The sequence below is a fragment of the Protopterus annectens genome, chromosome 2.part0 (assembly GCF_019279795.1).
Source record: "Protopterus annectens isolate FY-2018-M chromosome 2.part0, PAN1.0, whole genome shotgun sequence".
Lineage (NCBI taxonomy): Eukaryota > Metazoa > Chordata > Ceratodontiformes > Protopteridae > Protopterus > Protopterus annectens.
This window is the reverse complement of record NC_056728.1, coordinates 627,000,950-627,024,234: the sequence shown is the minus strand read 5'-3', so window position 1 is coordinate 627,024,234 and position 23,285 is coordinate 627,000,950. Positions and strand designations below refer to the sequence as shown.

At 44.7% G+C, this 23,285-nt stretch overlaps 1 protein-coding gene across 1 annotated transcript in view; it reads left to right on the top strand.

Annotated features, from left to right (window-relative positions):
- UBA6 (ubiquitin like modifier activating enzyme 6) overlaps positions 1 to 23,285 on the top strand; it is a 2,440,735-nt gene that overhangs the window by 801,142 nt on the left and 1,616,308 nt on the right. The window lies entirely within an intron of this gene.

Sequence of the window (23,285 nt, the reverse complement as noted above, 5' to 3'; positions counted from 1 at the left end):
AAAAAATGAGCAAATCACATGTACCTGGCAGCCCAGTCTTTTCTTAGTCAGCATCTGTTTAACTTTTTTGAATCTACTTAGATGTTCATCGTGTTTCACTGGTGCAGTCATGACTGTAGGGTTCTCCAATGCCGGCAGGCAGTCCTCGGTTGGCCAGAATCCCAAAGTCTGGGTCCGGCGTCGGCTGTTCAGCCATGCTCCCTGACGTCAGAGCGCCAGGAGTACAAAGCAGACGGCCGACGCCATGTTCTCCAGTCTTTCTTGCCGTGCGGTGATAGCAGTTCGCAAGTGCCGGTCGGTTGACTCCTGACAATCTTTTCTGAACAAACTTCAGTCCGAAGACTTTCTTCTCCTACTCAAAGCTAAGTACCCCGTTGGGGAAACTTTTTTCTTGCTCCAGTCCGATGTCAGAAAAAGTTAATAATTGTATTTCATGTGGGAAGCAAATACCTCATAAGGATTTTCATTCTTACTGTATTCCTTGCTTAGGCCCTGACCACGACATAGCTAGTTGTCGGTTTTGTGCTAGATTCAATCAACGTACAATTAAACGAAGGTATGATTTTGCATTTCATTACTTCGGTAGGCGTTTTAATTACAGAATGTCGTCGGATACGGTTCCGGCTACCGGAGTTCACAAACGACGCAAGGACAAAGACAGGCCTCCGAGGTCCAAATCAGATGATATCGTTCAAGCAGAGCCAGCTTCAGGTTCGGCCGTCAGTGAGGCGCTTTTGCAGCCCCTGTCGTCGGCCATTTCAGAACCAATGTCCGAAACAGACTCCCACGAGGAGCTAACTTGGCCTTTGAATATTTCTGTTGCAGGACCTTCGGACAATGCTCCTTCGGATGGGTGCGGAGCCGCTGTGCAGGTACCGGTTTCCGAAGGGGTTTTCAGGCCTACTCAGCTTCTAATAAAGGCAAAGCCAAAGACAAAGGCAAAGACTCCTTCCAAATCAAAGACTGCAACTCGGGCCTCTTCTGATCCGGCTCCCAAGTCACAGAAACAGTTACTTAAGATGGCGGAGGACTTACTATGATTAGGGGTTCACATTCCCCTCCAGATAAAAGGCCAAGGCAGGAAGTTTATTATGATTCCTCTGATCAGGCTTCTGTTTCTTAAGTTTCTTCTTCTGACCAGGAATATTCTTTCCCTCCTTATGAGGATTCTGATGCCGAGGAATCCATTCCTTCAGCTTCTCCCCCTGAGGATTTCTCTTTTGGGGAAACTTTGCATGAAATGAGGGAACATTTCCACTGGGAAGGACAGGAGTATTCGGAATCTAAGAAAAGACTAAGGGATTTTCTTCTTCTTCCCCAACATAGACCCCTGGCTATTCCTCCTATTTTGGATATTGTGGATGATGCTTTTTCGGAGGCTAACTTAACCCCTGACTCTTTTCCTCCAGCTCCTGTTAAGCCTGACAGATATTACAGGGTTCCTGATTCCCACCAGTTTTTATACAAGAACCCTACTGCTGACCCTGAAACCATTTCTCAGGGTCCAAATGGAGTTAAGGCCGCTTCTGCTAAAAACCCCATTCCCACTGAGAAGGATTCCAGATCTTTAGAAAGATGGGGCAAAAAAGTGTACACTTCTGCTACTTTATCTATTAGGGCTTTAAACTGTCAGTTTCTTATGCTGAAATACCAGCAATTTCTCCTGTCTGTTTTAAAACAAAAGCTAACTTCCATTTCCGCCTGTGCAGATGATAAGGAATTACATGACTTATTGCATGCCACTGAACAAGTTGGGAAGCATGGTTTACACTGTGGATTTGATGCCTTGGAGGCTTTTTGTAGGGCTGCTGCCTCTGGCACAGTAATTAGAAGGCATGCATGGTTAAAGGAACAAAATTTGCCAGATCAAGTAAAAGCTAAATTATTGGATGCTCCTGTTCAGCATAATGTTTTGTTTGGATCTAAAGCTGAAGAGGTGATTAAAAAGATGGAGAACAAGGCAAAATCCATGCAAACAGTTAAAGATTTCTTACAAGTAAAGCCACCCAGATTTAGTAGAAATTGGCTTACAAAAAATTGGTCCTTTCCCAATTCAGACAGGCCTCAGAGGGGTAGATACAGGCGCTCCCGAGGAAGGCCTCAAACACAAGCCTCTTATAGACCAAGACAGTGGACTGCTTCCACCCCTAGGGGAGGAGAGGACAGGTCACAAGCTCATAGGAAACGGACTCAATGACTCCCTCTGTTGGGCTGCAGGAGCTTCTTGCCTGGAAGCCCCTCTCGGAGGAAAACTTTCTCTTTTTCACCTGAATTGGACTCATATAACCCAAGACAAGTGGGTTCTGGATGTGGTTTCAAGAGGTTACAAATTCCATTTTCATACCCTACCAAGGCCAAGCAGATGGCCAGATCTTCCAAAACATCAATGGACAGAGGCCTTAAACCAGGTGGAAGCTCTTTTGGCTATGAAAGCCATAGAGCTAGTTCCACTTTCAGAGATGGGACAAGGTTTTTACTCAAGGCTCTTTCTAGTCCCCAGGAAACAAAATTCATGGAGACCCATTCTGGATCTGTCAGTCTTGAACACTTTTCTAGAGATATCAAAATTCAATATGCTTACTCTACAGCAGCTACTTCCAATGCTGACCAAAAATGCATGGATGGTAACTTTGGATTTAAAGGAGGCATATTTACACATTCCCATCAGGCAAGAACGCAGAAAATACCTCAGGTTCAAGGCCGGATCGAGGCACTTTCAATTCTCTGCGCTGCCCTTTGGATTGTCTACTGCGCCCAGGGTCTTCACCAAATGCCTGGCTCCAGTAGTAGCTTATTGCAGACTCAAGGGAATTCAAATTTACCCTTATCTGGACGACTGTCTTATTCAGGCAGACAGCAGGGATGTCTTACTCCAGCATCTACAGTTTGTTCTGAATCTTCTCAAGTTCCTGGGATTCACTGTAAACATAAGAAAGTCAAATTTGACACCCTCACAACAGATAATTTTTCTGGGTGCTTCTCTAAACACAACAACCCAAATGGCATTTCTGGCATATGAAAAACAGTTACAGCTGGCTGCAACTTTCAAAACCTTGGCAACTTTAACTCAGCTATCTGCAAGGAGATTCCTGCAGGCTTTGGGTTACATGGCCTCCTGCATCCTTCTTGTACCATATGCAAGACTACATATGAGGAAAATACAGTGGTACCTAAAAAGTGTATGGTCTCAGCATTGCCACAGTTTAGACATACTGATCTCCGTCCTGCCTCGTCTTCAAAAGGAATTCCTTTGGTGGTCCAAGGCATGTACTCTAAACAAAGGAAAACCCTTCTGTCTGCCTCCTGCCACTCAGATACTAACCATGGATGCCTCAGATTATGCATGGGGAGCCCATTTTCGGGGCAGCTGTCTGCAGGGCCTTTGGACAAAGGATCAGAAGCACCTGCATGTCAATTTAAAGGAAATGTTAGCCGTTCAGAAAGCTCTATTGGCCTTCAGGAATCTTCTACAACCAGGACAACTACTGATACGAACAGACAACACCACAGTTATTTGGTACATAAACAAGCAAGGGGGATCTCATTCCTACCCCCTTTGCAGACTAGCCATGGATCTGTGGAACACAGCTCTAGCTTGCAATCTGGACCTTCAAGCTCAGTTTCTACCAGGGAAGCAAAACTTCCTGGCAGACAGTCTGAGCAGAAACCTTTCAGACCCACACGAGTGGATGCTGGACACCGAAATATTCAAGATGATAACAGCAGTCTGGGGATGTCCTCACATAGACCTCTTTGCATCCCACCTCAGTCATCAACTACAGATTTTTTGCACCAGGACTTTCCACAAACAAGCTTGGAAAGTGGATGCACTATCATTCAGTTGGAGAAACCTCTCGGGATATGCCTTTCCGCCTCTTCCTCTTCTTCCACGGGTATTATTAAAGATCAAACAGGACAAGCCCAAGATGATAATCTTGCTGGCCCCAAATTGGCCTCGACAGTTTTGGTACTCAACTCTGAAAAACCTTTGTCTGGAGCCCCCTTGGGTTTTACCACAGACTCCGAACCTTCTGTCCCAACACCAGGGTCAGGTTCTACACTCCCATGTCAGAACTCTCAGCCCGGCGGCCTGGTTAATCCAGGGTCTTTGATTCATTCTCTCCTACCCAAGCAGGTTATGGATGTCATTTTAGAAGCCAGACGTCCTAGCACTAGAAAATCTTATGCAGGAAAATGGAAAAGATTTTGTTCCTGAATGCAGGCTCAGGATTCTGATCCTCTTCTTCCTAACATTCCTTTGATTTTACTTTACCTGACAGACCTCTTACATAAGGGTCTCTCTTTCTCTTCCATTAAGATACATGCCTCTGCTATTTCTGCTCATTATAATACAGACCCTCCAATCTTTTCCCACCAGCTCATGAGACAGTTTCTCAGAGAAGCTAAGAACTTAAGGCCCCCTAGATCTCCTCCCTTTCCTGCTTGGGATCTCAACTATGTTTTGGAAAAGCTCACCTTACCTCCTTTTGAGCCTGCTGCCACTTCTGACATCAAGTTTTTATCTTGGAAAACAGCCATCGTGTTAGCTCTGACCTCTGCCAGGAGAGTTTCGGAGTTGCAAGCTCTCATGGCTGTGGAACCTTATATTATTTTTCATCAAGATAGGGTATCTTTAAGGACTAATCCTACTTTCATGCCTAAGGTGGTTTCCAAAGTGGCTTTAAATCAAACTATTCACTTGCCAACTTTTTTCCCCACTCCTCAAAATAAAGGGGAAAGGATCTTACATTCCTTGGATGTACACAGACAACTACGTTTTTACCTGGACAGAACCAAGGACATCAGGAAATCAGAGCAATTGTTTGTTTCTTATGCTTCAAGTTCCCAAGGTAAAGCCATTTCAAAACAGACCATTTCTAAATGGATTGCTCATGGAATCAGATTTTGTTACTCACACCATGGAAAGCAAATCCCAGGTAGTGTACGGACTCATTCCACCAGAGCTGCTGCCACTTCAGCTGCCTTCCTCAGGGGAGTTCCTACCAAAGACATTTTGGAAGCTGCAACTTGGAGTTCAGTGCATACTTTTTCAAAGCACTACAATCTACCTCTCTACTCTAAGTCTAGGGCAGGCTTTGCTTCTGCAGTCTTGCAGGGCCTTTTAGCCGCCCCTTCTACTTTATGACCACCTCCCTTTCATTCTGCTTTGGGATTCTACCCTACAGTCATGACTGCAACAGTGAAACACGATGAACATAGTACAGTTGTGTACACTTACCATAAATGTAGATGTTCGAGTGTCTTCACTGTTGCAGTCTGGGTTTCCCTCCCTCCTGTCCCCTCTTATTTTTACTTTTGTGTGGTTCCTTTTTTTTTTTTTCACCATTCTTCTGAGGTGTATTTGCAAAGGGTATGGGACCTTACTCCTTTTGGGACTTCTGACATCTGGGGCAAGAAAAACTGGAGAACATGGCGTCGGCTGTCAGCTTTGTACTCCTTGCGCTCTGACGTCAGGGAGCATGGCTGAACAGCCAACGCCGGACCCAGACTTTGGGATTCTGGCCGACCGAGGACTGCCTGCTGGCAGGGGAGAACCCTACAGTCATGACTGCAACAGTGAAGACACTCGAACATCTACATTTATGGTAAGTGTACACAACTGTACTTTCTGTTTGCTAAATGGCTCTCAATGCTCAACATGTGTTATGACCTGCTAAAGTCAACTGATTTGAATGGAATATTTGAGATGGATTCACTGCAGATGGCAAAATGAAGCACATTTTTGGTGAAATAATGCTTTTTGGAGATGACACTTAACTGGCTTAAATGTTTTCCTCAATTAAGTTAGACTGCTCTCTGGCAGGTGGAGCAGTGGGTTTAGTTTGTGAGCTCTAATTCCTGTAGTACAAGGTTTGATTCCATCAGTCCTCATTCACCTGCTGAGTGACCTTGAGCAAGTCACTTAACCAACAGCTGGGAATTTGGGCTGGGCTCCTCATTGGTCTCCAGGACTGCAAGCCTTATGACTAAGTATGAACCTATAAGAAACAGCCATGGCTTTATGATAGCACTTTGTTTCTCTAATTAGCTGTAGAGTACTGTTTTGCAGTAAAAGGTGGAGTGATATTTTAATTTAACATTATTTTGCAGCTCTGTTTTCTGAATTTCATTTAAGAAACCCAAGCTGGTACCATGGAGTCATCTTTTGAACATGTCTAAACTGTCCTTCTGCTTGTCTGTTCAGAAGGAGATCATCGAACCATGGTATAATAACATTACATTTTTTGAATAAAATAGACACATTCCTTGAGATCAAGAGTGTTCACCCTTGGCATTTCCCTCATGAAAGAAGAGAAAAGCAAGATGCTGTTAAAACCACAACTCCTGCTTCACATTTGTTTTGTGTGCACGTGTATCTGGATAGTACCCTATACACAGTGCAGCATTTGCATTGCATACGTCTTACTTGTGTAGCAAATTGCAGTCTTGAAGCAATTCCGTTTCTCTTTTTGGAGAGGAAAAGGTATATTTCTTCAGCATTTTTAACTAAGTGTCTTTGCATTGCATTCAGTGGTGTCTCAGATTCAAGAACTTTGAAATATAGTTCCTTTCTTGGTCTTAGATTCTTGCCTTTGCATTGTTGACTTCATTTCATTAGCTGTGATGGCTCAGGCCTCCTGGGATGCAAGCTTTGTGTTTTTAAGACTTCTACTTGAATACATAATTCTGTTCCCTTATTTGGCATGTCTTTTTATCTTTACAGTGCTGTTGCAGTTGCTTGTTGAACTTGATGTTTCTATTTTTACAGTTTTCTTTAGCATCATTGGAGGTGCCACAATAACTGTTTTACTATCTCTGTAGAGATCCTTTTCAGAACTTTTTTTTGTAGACACGGCACTTTCCTTCTCAGTGTGCATCTTCCAGCTCTACTTTAAGGGCTGTTTTTCCCCATTCTGTAATGGTAGTATTATCCATATGTCATTTTTACTTTTCTGTCAGAAACACAATGGATTCACACCTATGAACCTTTAAGTGCTGAGGCAGCAAGATTTTTCTGTGTGGTATCTTTGACTTGTGGACACATGGCTGAAGTGACGTTCAGCTGCAGAGATATATGACTGCTGTGAATTCCCTGTGGGCAAAGAGAAGCACACACTGCCATTCCCACAGCTTTAATAACCAAGTGCATGGGGGCAGAAGAAGTAATGAATGTTGTGCTCAGTATACAGTATATGCTTATGTAACTACAACATATAGATGTTCTTCGTGTTTCACTGTTGCAGTCATAACATTTGAGGTAATCTGCTGGCAGGTTGCCTTCAGTCGGTCTGAATAACAAAGTCTTGGGTCCTGTGTCGGTTGCTGTCTCCTCTTCCATGAAGTCAGGTCGTCAGGGGTATAAAACATGCAGCTGACGCCATTTTATTCAGTCTTTCTTGCCGCGCGGTGCCTGAAGCAGAAGCAGTTCGCAAGTGCCAGTCGGCCGACTCCTGAAATTTTTGTATTCGAGTTTCAGAACCAAAGTCTTCAAACTAAAGCTAAGTACCCCTTTGGGGAAACTTTTTCTTGCTCCTTACCGATGTCAGTAAAAGTTGTTAATTGCATTACTTGTGGGAAGCAAATACCTCATAAGGATTTTCATTTGTACTGTATTCCTTACCTAGGCCCTGATCACAACGTGCCTTGCTGTCGGTTTTGTGCTAAATTTAACCAACGCACTATTAAGCGTCGGTATATATTTGCTTCTAAATATTTTGGTTCAAGATTTTACTATCCCGAAATGTCATCGGTTAGCAGTCTGACCGTCGAGGTCAGAAACCGACAAAGCTTCTAAGCCAGTCGCCGGTTCGCCAGTACTCAGTGAGGTGCTTTTGCAGCCCCTGATACCCGCTACTTTTGAGTCGCAGGCCTCTACCGAGACCCATTCGGAGTCCAGTATGCCGCGAGTTTCTCAGAGTATTGAACCTGCGGATGTCTCTCCCTTAGATGGGTCCAGAACCGCTGAGCAGGCACCGGCTTCTGAGGGTGTTTTCAGACCTCAACATTTTTATATTAAACTGATGCCAGCAACAAAAACAAGGTCAAAACAACTTCTATGTCTAAAAAACAGATGCATCAGCCACGTGCTCAGGCCCTTATCCCTAAAAAACAGATGATCAAAATGGCTGAGAACTTAATTACCTTGATCAGCCCCCCCCCTCCCCCCGCTAAGAAGCCTAGGCAAGGCACTGATTATGAATCTTCAGATCAGGTTTCCATTTCTTCTGATTCCTCTTCTGATCAGGAATTTTCTATTCCTCCCTATGAGGATTCTGATGCAGAGGAATCCATCCCATCTGCATCTCCTCCTGAGGGTTACTCTTTTGGAGAGATTTGCATACTTTAAGGGAACATTTTCACTGGGAGTCAGGACTTATCTGAAGCAAAAAAGAGGCTTAGGGATTTCCTCCTTCTTCCTCAGCATAGGCCTTTGGCAATACCTCCTGTATTAGACATTGTTGATGATGTGTTCTCAGAATCAAGCATGGATCCTGATTCCCTGCCTCCGGCTCCTAGTAAGCCAAACAGATATTACAGGGTTCCTGACTCCCACAAATTTCTTTTCAAAAATCCTGCTTTTGATCCTGAGACTATCTCTCAGGGTGCCAAGGGTGTAAAGGCTTCTACAGCCAAAAATCCTACCCCTTCTAATAGAGATTCCAGGGCGTTGGATAGATGGGGTAAGAAGGTTTATATGTCTGCAACCTTGGCAATCAGGGCTTTAAGCTGCCAGTTTCATATGCTTAAATATCAACAGCATGTTATGGGCTTACTGAAACAGAAAATGATGTTGATTTCTGATTGTGTGGAAAATAGAGTTACAGGATTTATTGCATTCAGCAGAACAGGTTGGAAAGCATACTTTGCAATGTGGTTTTGATTCCTTGGAGGCCTCTTGTAGGGCCGACATTACTGGATCTGTGATTAGAAGGCATGCCTGGCTCAAGGAGCAAAATCTGCTTGATCATGTTAAAGCTAAAATGTTGGATGCCCCTTTGCAGCATGATACTCTGTTTGGTAATAAGGCAGAAGACGTTTTAAAGAAAATGGAAGACAAAGCTAAATCTATGCAAACTGTAAAAGATTTCTTGCAAGTGCAGCCACCCAGGTTCAGTAGACACGGGCCTGCTAAAAATTGGTCCTTTCCTGTGTCCATCAGAGCCAATCAGGGCAAATCCAGGCGCTCAAAAGGCTCCAGATATCAATCACAGATTTCTTACAGTTCAAAGCAATGGGGTGCCTCCACCTCCAAATCTGGAGGAAACAAAGCACAACCCTACAGTAAGCAGTCTGTGACTTTCCTCTACCATCACCTAGCACTTATCTTTTGGCAGCCCCCTTGGGGGGAAAACTAGCACTTCATGCTCAAAATTGGCAGTTAATTACCCAGGACAAGTAGGTATTAAACATAGTATCCCAGGGGTACAGATTTCATTTCCATACTTTGCCAATTCCAAACGGATGGCCGGATCTGCCATAAAATCAGTGGGAAGAGGCCCAAAAACAAGTCATGTCCCTCATTGATATGGGGGTATTCAACCGGTACCAGAAAAGGAAAAAGGACAAGGTTTTTATTCAAGACTTTTCCTGGTACCCAGAAAAGACCATTCATGGCGCCCAATACTAGACTTATCGATTCTGAACACGTTCCTGGACATTCAAAAAATCAAAGTGCTGACTTTACAACAGCTACTGCCTATGCTAGGCAAGAATGCTTGGTTAGTAACTCTAGACTTAAAAGAGACATACCTACATATCCCAATAAGGCAATCATGCAGAAGATACCTCCGCTTCAAAGCAGGTTTTTTGCATTACCAATTCTCTGCACTGCCCTTTGGCTTATCTACTGCACCCAGGGTCTTTACAAAGTGCCTGGCACCAGTAATTGCATTCTGCAAACAAAGAAGCATTCATATTTATCCTTATCTGGACGATTGTCTCATTCAAGCAGGGCAAGGACATTCTTCTTCAACATCTGGCGTTTGACTGGAACCTTAGTTTGAGAGACAGCCTTACAAGACTATCTGCAAATATATAGAGCTGAGTATATTTTTCTGTATTATTCTGTATTATAGAGCTAAATTGTTGCTTAGATATCTGTTGTCTTACTGCTCTGCAAATATATAGAGATCAGTATATATTTTTTGGCTTTATAATTTGCACATTCCTCACATCTGTGTTGAAACTGTCCCCCCCCCCCTCATTTCCTGCCTTGTCTTCAGCTGATATAATTGGCTTTATAGCTGGTGTGTGTGCCGTGTTAACTAACAATCTGCATTCAAACTGGAACCTTAGTTTGAGAGACAGCCTTACAAGACTATCGGCAAATATATAGAGCTGAGTATATTTTTCTGTATTGTTGTGTATTATAGAGCTAAATTGTTGCTTAGATATCTGTTGTCTTACTGCTCTGCAAATATATATAGATCAGTATATATTTTTTGGCTTTATAATTTGCACATTCCTCACATCTGTGTTGAAACTGGTTTTCCTCACCCCCCCCCCTCCCTGTTCTTGGTTGTAGTTTAAATTTGGTGGCTTTTGCAGTGCCTGCCCCACTGTAGATTTGATCTAGGACACTCCCCAGTCCCATCTCTTTACCGCATTTTACCTAATAAACCCTTTCTGAACTTGCTTTTAGTCCTTTTTAATTTAATTACATTTTTTCAAACTGTGTGTGAACTAATATTGCAACATACTCAAGTGTGCCAGCTTGCACTGCATATGAATTGTTTTTACTACTGCTTTTGCTACTTTTCTGAAAAAAAAAAAAAAAAATCTGCTTTTACTGTATTTGTGTTTCTTCCTACTTTATTTTGCTTTTGCGTCATCTTAAAAGTACTCATTTGTATTTATTACTGCTTGGTGTAACTCATTCTAAGCCTTTTAGTTTAAACACTTGGGCTTCAGACCAGTTGTTTTACATTAAGAGGGTTTGTGGTCTGCACTGTAGTGGCAGAACAGGTAGCTTACATCCTTCTAAGTTCGGAACTGCTGATTGAGGGCTCAGTGTCTGTTATTCTAAAAGTGTATTAATTCTGGGTTAAGTACTTGGGCTTTCAGGCCAGTTATTTTACATTAAGAGGGTTTGTGGTCTGCACTCTTGTGGGAGGAGAGGCTGGACTCTGGCCTTCTGAGCTGGGAATTTCTGATTAAAGGCTTATAGTGCATGCATATCTGAACTGCTTCTTACTGAAATTGGTACACCTTGTTTGCTGTAGCATAGACTAGATCCAGGCCTACTGAATCTAGCTTTGTTTGTATAACTTGAGCACTAATCCAGGCATTCTTTAAAGTATTCAATTGTATTTATTACTGCTTGGTAGTAACTTGATTAAAGTGTAGCTATCATTCTTTGTCTTTTGGATTAAGCACTTGGGCTTCAGACCAGTTGTTTTACATTAGGAAAGTTTGTGGCATGCACTGTGGTGGCAGGACAGGTAGCTTACATCCTTCTAAGTTGGGAACTGCTGATTGAGATCTCAGTGTCTGTTATTCTAAAAGTGTATTAGTTCTGGTTTAAGCACTTGGGCTTCAGGCCAGTTATTTTACATTAAGAAGGTTCGTGGTCTGCACTCTTGTGGGAGGAGAGGCTGGACTCTGCCCTTCTGAGCTGGGAATTTCTGGTTAAAGGCTTAGAGTGCCTGCATATTTGAACTGTTTCTTACTGAAATTGGTACACCTTGTTTGCTGTAGCATAGACTAGATCCAGGCCTGCTGAATCTAGCTTTGTTTATATGCTTGTTGTTTGTTTGCTTGTTATTTCCCTGGAACGCTAATTCCACCTAAAACGCAGCTTTTCAGCGCTTCTGTGGATCCCTAGTGATATCTGCATTGCTTACTGTACTTATTTCCTTGTTTCACTTGAAAGAAAGTTACTGTTTGTCGTTTTTGCATTTAAGTTACCTGTAACACATTGCACTTAAGTTACCTGGCACTTGCTCACTAAGCAATTATATAAGTCAGCACTAAAAAATTAAAAGCACTACACCCTCACAAACTCCCCTTGAGTATCTTGTTCCCCATTGGCCCTTGTTTTCAATTATGATGGAATTCCCATTACTATTCTAGCATGTCCAAAGGTCAGTTGTCAATCTCCTCTCCGGTCCAGCTGGTGAATCTGGGAATCTTGAGGCAATGTTACAACTGCCTCATGTACACAGACAACCCTCTCCTCCTCCCAACAAATTCCAACACATGAGAGATGCAACCATATAGCCAAACTGGAGGCTAAGCTCTCTCAACTCAGTACTGGCATAACCAGTCAGGAGGAGAAGGAAACCACACTCACTACAATTCCAGTCTCACATAGACCTACCACGACAGCAAACCAAACACATAATCACACAAAAACATACTTGGAGGCTCTAAATAAAGATCTGCCTAAGCAGCAGAGACCTCCAAAGCAGACACCCAAGCAACCGCTACCCGAAAACAAAACACGTGCAACACATATCTCACAAAGCCAGTGTGCCGAACAGTCACAGCCCTTAAGGCTAAACAACACACCTGATACACTTGCAATAGGTGACTCTATCGTCAGGCACACTGACGTCCCGCTCACCAGGCTGAACAAGGAGAAGGTCACGGTGAGCTGCCTGTCGGGCGCTAGGATCCGCCACATAACACAAGCACTCAGGTCACTCCAAGGCAAGTACAAATATGACTCCGTCATTGTCCATGCTGGTGTGAATGACCTGAGACGTGCCTCCCTGGACTACATGAAAAGAGACATAGAGGAGCTCTCTGAGCATGTAGCCCAGGCCGGTATGACCCTGACCTTGAGTAGCATCTTACCCTCACCAAGAATGATGCCACAATATGAAGACAAGATGATCAATTTCAACAATTGGCTTAAGTATTGGTGTCATTTAAAGGGGATCCAATGCCTGTCAGCCTGGGATGATATGCTCGACAAGCCACGATGCTTCGCTAAGGACGGCTTGCACCTGTCAACCCTGGGCTTTCGGATATTGGCAAAGGCTCTTGCTACCCCCCATAGTGCCTTTTTTAGGCACGGCTCAAAAGACAAACCCACCTGCATAGCTATCACAAGGGATAAGAAACTAAGAGTAATGCTACTCAACACCAGAAGTCTAAACCTCAAGATGTACGCACTCAAAACTCTCCTTAGCATGGAGAACATCGATATCTGTGCAGTAACAGAAACCTGGTTCAGGGCTCCCGAGAACACCCCAGCACTACCAGGTTATACCTCATACCATGCTTTTCGGCCCCAAAACTTGGACCGAACTACAAAAGGAGGGGGAGTATCAATATTCATCAAAGATACCCACACCTCCAGGTTGGTGGCACAGCATGAAGCATCAGAGACTATCCATGTGTAACTAACAGTGGGTAAAACTGCCTTCCAGTTTATAGCCTGCTACAGACCACCCTCCCAAACCCAGGAACCCCACTCGGCCTTCCTGAGAACACTGGAAAATATGAAGGTCTCTCCAAACACCATTATATTGGGCGACTTCAACTACCCAAACATAGACTGGGAGCATTACTCTAGCTCCAACAACTACCCAAACATAGACTGGGAGCATTACTCTATCTCCAACACCCTAGCCCAAAGGTTCCTAGAATTCATAAACTCAAATGCTATGGAACAACTTGTTACCACTCCCACAAGAGAGGAAAACATACTGGACCTGATCATCACCAACATGGGGACTCTATGCTCCAGACCAGAAGTGTATCCCTCACTGGTAAGATCAGACCATAAACTAATCCAACTGGATATTCACATCCTGACCCCACCCCCTGCCCAGAAAACCACAGTGAAAAACTTCTCTAAAGCAAATTTCACACTCCTCAAAACCGAGGTGGAATCCTTCAAAGCCCCCGGGCCTGTGGAAAATACAGCCCAGACCGCAGAATCCTTTATAAATGCATTCTATGAATACCTTCAGGAATGCATGGATCATGCAATCCCAAATAAAACCAAGACCCAATCCTCCAAAGGCAGGCGTCCTGTCTGGTTTATCCCAGCCATAAACAAACTATACAATAGAAGGAGGAAGCTACTACATGATAGAGCAAAATCCCAAAAAGGGAAGGCATCTCTGATCAGTATTAGCAAAAAACTACGGGCACTCATAAAATCGTCTAAGGCCAGCTTCGAGAGAAAAATTGCACAGGACACTAAGAATAATCACAAGGCTTTCTTTAGTTATGTTAAGAACCTGGGTGGGAATTCCCAGATATGCTCAGAATTAGTCCAAAATGACAAAAAATACACCGAACCCACAGACATTGCCAACATCCTAGCTGACAGGTTCAGCGCAAACTCCCCCCCCCCACCCCCCCACCAAAAGGGCAAATATCTATCCCAGCAGAGTGCTGCCCCCCTGACATCTCAGATGCTCAGGTAAGAGCCGCCCTCTCCAAAGCAAAAAACACAGCATCAATGGGACCAGACGGTGTCCTGGGCTGCGTCCTACATGAACTCCAAGAAGAGCTAAACCCAAACATAAAACTACTGTTCAATCTCAGCCTTACTACAGGATATGTACCCAAAGAGTGGCGTACAGCAACAGTGGTCCCTCTCCACAAAGGTTGTGCCTCAACGGACCCTGGAAACTATCGCCCCATAAGCCTGACTAGCTTGGTCTGCAAAGCTATGGAAAGGATCATCATGGACCTCATAAATAAAGATATTGGCGACCTACAGACACTGGATCCTACCCAGTTCGGCTTTAAGGGCAGATCCTGCCTCTTAAACCTGGTCGAATTCTTTGAAACCGGCACCAAGGCCATTGACGAGGGGAAGGTGGTCCACACAGCCTACCTGGACCTCACAAAAGCCTTTGATACAATACCCCACTCGGGCATTATAGATAAGCTCACCGACTCTCCAGCCGACACAAGCATCCTCCAAAAGCGCCTCATAGAAACAGACAACTGGTGCCAGAGCCATGGCCTCAAGCTAAATGCCAAAAAGTCTATAGTCATCCCCTTTGACAAAAACAAAGTGCCCACAAATTACCACATGGGTGGTAATCCATTAAGTACAGAAGAAGTAATTAGGGACCTGGGGACCCAAGTTGATAGCAATCTCTCATTTGACAACCACGTGGCCAAAGTGGTTAGAAAAACATTTTATATAGCCCACCTAATCATGAAGGGATTCACATCTAGATCAGGGGAGGTCATCGTGCCTCTTTACTTATCCCTCATCAGGCCCATAATCGAGTACAATGCCCCTTTTGGGATGTACCTTACCAAACACCTGCAGCAACTGGAAAGACCCCAAAAGTACCTCACCAAGACTATCAAAGGGCTCAAACAGATGCCATATGCTGCCCGGTTAAAGAAACTCCAGCTCTACTCAGTGGCATACCGCCTTCTCAGAGGCGATCTGTGCCTGACGTATAAAGCCATGTCCAACCCGGAATTAAGGGACATGCTGCACCTCAAAAAATCCAAATCCCATCGAGCTACGCGCTTGAGAGACTTGAACCTCAGCACTGAAATAAATAGGACATGCTGGAGGGACAGATTCATAATCCAGAGGCTCCCTTCACTCTGGAATAAAATCCCAGTCCAGGTTAGGCAGAGTCCCTCATTGACTCTCTTCAAGAGGAATCTTGATGATTGGATGGGAAGATCGTAGGTTTACCCCGGGTATCACTTCTGTGTCACTGTTAGACAGAGGCACAGTATACTAACCTCGAAAAAGGGCATAGCAAAATTAATTTAAAATGGGTGGCGAAAGCCAAACATACTCTGGCTAGGCTTATAAATGCCCTAGGGCAGATAGCCTAGTATGAACCTGTGACCCTGTTGGTAAAAAGGCTTCTAGCATGCCTAGGGTACACCATAAATGAAAAGAAATCACAACTGGTACCCTCTCAAATAATTACATTCCTGGGTGCAAGCTTGAATACAACTGCCCAGATGTCTTACCTCACGCCAGACAAACAAAGGCAATTGACAACCTACTTCAAACAAATGGCAACAAGAACCCAGTTATATGCAAGACAAATTCTGCAGGCTTTGGGGTTCATGGCATCCTGCATTCTACTAATTCCATATGCGAGACTGCATATGAGAAAACTTCAATGGTACCTAAAAAGTTTAAGGAGTCAACATCGTCACGGCCTGGAAACAATGATTCCTCTCATTCCCTGCCTACAACAGGAGTTTCTTTGGTGGGCAGAGACATGTCACTAAAGCAAGGGACTGTCATTCACTCTACCCCCTGCCACCCAAACCCTAACTACAGATGCATTAGACTATGCTTGGGGGCCCACCTGGCAGGGGGATGCATTCAGGGCAAATGGAGCCCAAACCAAATGCATCTGCATATCAACCAGAAAGAAATGCTCTACCTCTACTTCAGCAGCTTTTCTCAGAGGGGTCCCAACCAAAGATATTCTAGAAGCTGCTACTTGGAGCTCTGTTCATACCTTTACAAAGCATTATCATTTACCTCTCTTCTCATAGTCCAGTGCAGGCTTTGCCACTGCAGTCCTGCAGGGCCTTATAGCCACTCCTAATGCTGTTTAGTTCCATCCTCCCATCCATAGCTTTGGGATTCTACCCAAATGTATTTAATGGAAAACTGTATCAGCAGATTAAAGGAGTGGCTATGGGGTCAAAATTAGCCCCAGCTTTATGCATACCTTGTACTAGCGACTTGGGAGCTTGAAACTTTAAGACATTTACCAGGATTTTCGTTTACCAGACTTTACCATCGTTACATTGATGATATATATTTTTGTTTGGACAGGTTCATCTGCCCAATTGGATATTTTCCTACAAGACATTAATGCTAGCATTTCTTTTTTGTCTTTTACACTGGCTGGTTGTGGGAAATCTGTGTCATTTTTGGACACTACTGTCTCCATAGATGAAAACAGTTGCGTGTCTTCTAATATTTTCCGTAAAGATACTTTCAGGAATAATTACTTGGATTTCACTAGCCAACACCCCTATTTCATGAAACATAATGTTTTACAGGGTCAATTCATCAGACTGTCACGTTTGGTTAGTGATGACAGTGTTTTCCTTACTGAGTCTAACTTTTTAACTGGATTATTTCTGCAAATACATTACCCACCTGCCTTGGTTCGATTTATTGCGGCAAAAGTCTTAAGGGATAGAAGCACTAAATTTCAACCTATCTTAAAATGTGGATTTCAGCCAAGGTCTACCACTACTTCCCACTCTGTAAAGGGAATGTTAACACAGACACATTCTACAGACAGAATGTTAAGCTTCCTGATCCCCATTTGCAGAGACATGCACAGCATAAGGGAAATCATAACTGCTAATTGGAATATTGTTAACAGCTCCAATGAACTAACTGGACTTTTAGGTGATTCTCCTTTATTTTCCTACAAAAGGACAAGGACCTTACAATGCTCATTTGAGAACAAAGATTCCGGATTCTTGCTACAGTCAATCACTAACACTTCTGAACCGCAAGGAATGTTTGTATGCGGAAAATGTGTATGTTGCAAGTATATTTCTACTGGTCCAAGTTACACTTTTAAACACAACAGTTTCAAATTTACATTTCCATTACATTTTGACTGTAATTCAATCAACCTAGTTTATGCAGCAGTTTGTTCCTCGTGCAGCAGCTTCTATATAGGTAAAACCACGAGGAAGCTCTCAGACTGCATTAAAGAGCATTATAATGCAATCAGAGCAAATGATAATTATAATGCTTTAGCTAGACATGCTACTGTTTGTCCTCCTTTTACAAAATTCCTATTTTTTGGCCTAGAACAAGTTGATATATTTTATGGAGACTATGGTACTCTTTTAGAAGTTAAGGAATTAAAGTGGCAATTGTACCTAGCAGCTGACGCTACACCAAGATTAAATGAACATATTAATTTGAAATGTATGCTTAGATGGCAAAACTAACTACCTTTCTAGACTACTTGTTAAAAAATGTGTGTCCTTCACTTATGCTGCTGTTTTGCAGCTGACTTTGCAACACCTCAGACTTTGCACTTCTTTTCCAGTGTTTTCTTTAATGCATTCAGCTTTTTCCTGACTCAACCTGGATATTTTCCTCACTTGCATTTTAAATTATAAGTTGCTGTTTAACCTAATGCTATTTATTTAGCCTGTTTGCTACTTGCTTTTTTACAGCTCAAAGACTTACATTTGCATTGTTAACTTTGATGCTTTTATTAGCAGGATGACTTTATCTGCATACTGTATCTTTTAAACATTTTGTGTAGCCATTTCTTCATTTGCATATGACTACTTTGAAGTTGCTACTTGCTTTTAAGCTTCATGGACACTTTCCATTAACGTGTTTAAATGCTTGAGTTTTATAGCTTATGCTTATGCTTTTATGTAGTGTGTTACTGATCTACACTTCTACACTGCTTTTATTTATTTCTTTTAATTTTTGTTATACTTACTTGCAATCCAACAGCATATAAATACAAAAGCTTAATTTTTACAGCTCAAACACACTGGCTTTTGTAGCAAGCTTTTACAACACTCATCCACACAAATTCTCTACTTTTACAACATTATTCTAAATTGTTTTACCAGTACTATGATTTTACTAACATAATTTTGATGTTATTTCTCCACTCTTCAGCAGCTCGCTTATAACTTTTCATTGCCACTTTCATTAGTAAACGCTGCTTTACATGGCTAATTATTACAAGTCTTTTTTTACAAGCTCCTTATGTTTACTTTTATAATGCCTAATGTTAAGTTGTCAATCTCGCCTTCATTCTTGCTGGATGGGTTCGGAGCCGATCCTCGGCTCCAACTCGGCCAATACTAAAGCTCGAGAGCTAATTCCACCGGCTCGAGGCTCCCCTATATCCCACAATGCTAGGCGGTAACTACTCAGATCTCGTTTGCCGCTTAGCTGCTAGGTGCTTTCTTCTACCAGCTCTGGCAGGTTAGTGAGTTTTTCTAGTTAAAAAAAATTCTAATATCTACCCCTATCCTTTTTATTTAGTCAAGTTTATAGTACAGGGTATCCTTTTAGTTTAAATCAGGTCTTCCCTCGTTTAAGTTCTAGGCCTTTGGCCCACTCCCCTTTTTCCCTTTGTCATTCAGTGTGATTGAGTTTCTCTTTTTGGTTAAAGGGTGTGTCTGTGTTTTATGTCTGTGTCTTTTTTGTATACAGTCACTTTTTCTGGGATGTCGAAAGACTCCAAGGTCTCAGGCTTCAAGAAGTGTGACTCGTGCTGTCAGAAAATGTCTCTGACAGACGGGTCACACTTCTTGTGTTTATTGCCTGGGACCTTTGCACCTGTAGGACTCCTGTGCTGTTTGCCATCCATTCAGCCCGAGAGTCCTGCAGGAACGCAAAAATAAACTTATTCTTCGAGGCTTATTAAAGCCTGAAGGCCCCTCGACCCAGTCTGTGTCGGGGAAGCCTTCAAAGACTTCCAGGCCGTCGGCTCCAGCTTCAGAGCCATCCGCTGGGAGCATTAAGGCTGCTTCGACATCGGCTCCGGCTGGAGTCGATGTTTCGAAGACTCAAACCGTTACCTCGGCTCCGGCCGGAGCCGAGGGTGCTAAGACTCAGTCAGCTCCGATAGTTTTATCAGAGCCACCTTCTAAGAAGAGGTCGAGGTCCCCTTCCATTGGCTCCATCCACTCGGCCCCGGGATCCCCTCTTCTGTCGGAGCAGAGCCATAGGTCCCATTCCTCTCGGTCCTCCAGGCTGTCCGACCATGACTTACAAAGGGTGGTGAGTAGACTTCTCAAGTCCGAGGCACTGGCCCAAATGCTGCATAGCCCTACTCAACAGTCAGCGGCTATTCCCATCCCTGCTTCTGTTCCTCCTCCGACTCCTTTGAGTTCGGAGCCGTGGCTGTCGGTGCGTCGGAGCCGATACCCTTCCTTTTGGCTCCGTCGTCTGCTCCGATTTCCTCTTTGGAGGGATCTCGGCGCCGGGCTTCCCTCGTCGGCTCCGAGGGGGCGAGTGGCATCGGACCCTTGTCCGACCCCGTTCTCCCTCTCAGAGTGTTGGCGCTGGTGAGTTCGGCTCCGACATCGGCCTCTGAGCCGTCCCTGTCGGTGCCGGGGGGGGTCCTTGTCTCCTCGGAGCGGGGACCTTCGGCCTTGGCTTATCGGGGTGCCTTCGAGGTCATGCGGAGCGTGCTAGACCCCGTGTCTACCCCACGGTCGGCTCCGTCAGCTCCTCCCTCTTCAGTGCCTGCGGTGGTTTCTACCCACCCCCTCGTACCAGACCGTAGAGAGCCAGGCCCTCAGGTTTCCTCATTGGGAATATCCTCTTCTTCCGAGGCTTCTCCTGATCCGGCAGGGGAACCCGCTCAGAAGAGACAGTGCAAGAGGAAGCACATTGACTCCCCTGAGTCTATCACCTCGGACACCGACTTGGAGGAATCTGAAGGTTCCCCTCGGTCACCCTCTGAGGATGTCTCTTTTGCTGACATCCTTGAAATCCTTAAACAGAGGGGGAACTGGCCCATTCTTAACCCTTCAGAGGACGAGTTGGTCTACCTTGAGGCGTTTGGCTCTCGCCCTTCCACCTCCTGGGTGTCTCCTCCCTTTGACCCCCTCATGGAAGTGGTGGCAAGGAAGGCTTGGACGGCCCCTGATTCGGTGGAACCTACCCCAAGGAGGCTGTCAAAATTTATTACAGCCCCGAAAGAGAAACAATTCTTATCTAAAGGTGTCTCTGTTGATGCCATGGTGGTGGCCGCAGCCACTAAGAAGGAATTAGCCGATCCTTCGGTACCTGTCCATCCTCCTAATAAGGAGTCTAGGACCATGGACAGGTACGGTAAGCGGATGTTTTCCTCAGCGACCTTTGCCATGCTGTCGCTGAACTACTTTAATCACTTCACCCGACTCCAGAGGGATTTACTCAAAGATATGGGTGATGCTATGCAGGATCCAACAGCTGAGGGGTTCCAAGACAAAATGAACTCCCAGTTGGCAACCCTGAATTCGATTGTCAACTCCTCCATGCGGCTTATCTCATATGCGGCCGATGGGGCGAGTAGGGCTGCAGGCACAGGTGTAGCTTTACGACGCCACGCCTGGATGTGGCTTTGCAATTTTGCGGACCCTTTCAAGGTGTCCTTCACCAATTCCCCCTTTGATGGCTCAACGTTGTTTGGACCTCAGGTGAAGGATACATTGACTAGGTGCGAGCAGGAAGGTAAGACTCTCTCTGCCGTGGGAGTCCGTTTTTCTACCCCTTCCAGACCTTATCCCAAAGGTCAGGGGGGGGGGGAGATGTGGTTCCGCAAACCACAAGGAGTCTCATCTGACGCACAAAGTCGATTCCCCTCTAGAGGCAGAGGGGGGAACAACAATAGACGCCGCCCTAGGGGCAGAGGTGGTCCGCAAAACCAGGGTAGCAGAGAGACTTTCTCTGATAAACCCTTTCAGCATCCCTGAGGAGCTGCCCACCTTCGGAGGCAGTCGGGGGAAGATTATCACTGTACCCAGAAGCCTGGCTTTCCCTCACTCAAGACAAATGGGTACAGTTGATCATATCCGAGGGTTACAAAATCCCCTTTATTCACATCCCATCCCAACCCAAAGGATCCCTTCCAGATGTTCCACCCAGTCTAAGGGAACAAGCAGCATTAGAAATATCAAAGCTGCTGTCAAAAAGAGCTATCCAGCCAGTCCCAGCAGACCAGCAAGGATCCGGAATCTAATTCTTTTTGGTACCAAAAAAGACAGGGGACTGGAGACCAATACTGGATCTCAGCAAGCTAAACAAGTATGTGAAGAAAACAAAATTCCGGATGGTCACGCTACAGTCCATTCTACCCTTCTTGGGTCAGGACAATTGGATGTGCTCGATAGACATTCAGGATGCGTACTACCATATCAAAATGCACAGACGCTCCAGGAGGTTTCTCCGCTTCAGGCTGGGAGCCAGTTACTACCAGTTCAGAGCCCTGCCCTTTGGTCTCTCTACAGCCCCCCCGAGTGTTCACCAAATGTATGGCAGTGGTCGCGGCTCACTGAGACGTCAAGGATTCCAGGTGTTTCCATATTTGGACGACTGGCTCTTTACCGCCACCACCAGGCGTCAACTTCTTCTATCCAGAGACTTCACCATTCAAACTTGCCAAGCTCTAGGCATTTCAGTAAATTTTGAAAAATCTGCCTTGTCGCCTTGTCAATCTATTACCTATATAGGCGCCACCTTAGACACAGTTCATCTTTCTGCCAGACTGACAGAGCAAAGAGTATCAGATATCCGCAAACACGTTTACCTTCTGCTTCAATGCAACAAGATCAAAGCCAGGGTAGTCTTGAAGGTATTAGAACTCTTGGCGGTTACCATTACACTTCTTCCCTTAGCTCGTTTTCACATGCGAATCCTCCAGTGGATGCTGTTTTCTCAATGGTCCTTCCAACAGCTCCCGATGTCTCACATCATTCTGCTTACCCAAACATGCAAGAATCACCTGTCTTGGTGGATGACATCACCTCAAGTTCTTCAGGGCAGACCCTTCATCCCCCCCCCCCAATCGCCACGGTGACAACGGACGCCTCCCTGATCGGGTGGGGGGCATTATCAGGGCAGGACAGTCCAGGGCACATGGCAATCTTTCAAGTGCCACTTGCACATAAATGTCTTAGAGATGAGAGCAGTGCTTTTAGCGTTGCAAGCCCTTCAGGACTCTCTTCCCACAGGGACTATTGCAATTCAGACGGACAACATGTCGGTAGTGTGGTACATCAACAAACAGGGTGGAACCAAGTCCTATCCCTTATGTCGAGAGGCACTCAGACTTTGGCAATGGGCGATTTCTTCTCAGCGGTTTCTGATAGCAACGCACATTCCCGGAAAGTCCAACGTGATTGCGGACAAGTTGAGCAGGGCTATTCTCATGCCTCACGAGTGGTCTCTATCAGTGCTGGAAGAAATCTTTCGAAGATGGGGCCGGCCTTGCTGCGATCTTTTTGCTACTCCCCAAAACAGCAAGTGTCACGATTTCTTCACCCTCTTCCCTCTACCAGGCCAACCCACCAGAGACGCTCTAGTCCATGATTGGCCCCGGGGACTTCTGTATGCTTTCCCCCCTTTTCCACTGATCTCTCAATTAATTCAGAAAGCTATCGCCTCGAGAGTCACTATGATCCTCATTGCCCCTTACTGGCCTCGACAGATATGGTTTCCGTTCCTGCATCATTACCTCTTGGAGCAGCCTTGGCATCTGGACCCAGTGCCAGATCTTTTGACCCACCAGTCGGGCCAGCTGCACCACTCCCTCCAATCTCTCAACCTCACAGCGTGGTTTCTCCGATTCCTACCCTAGCCAGGCTTCCTTTAATTTCTCATT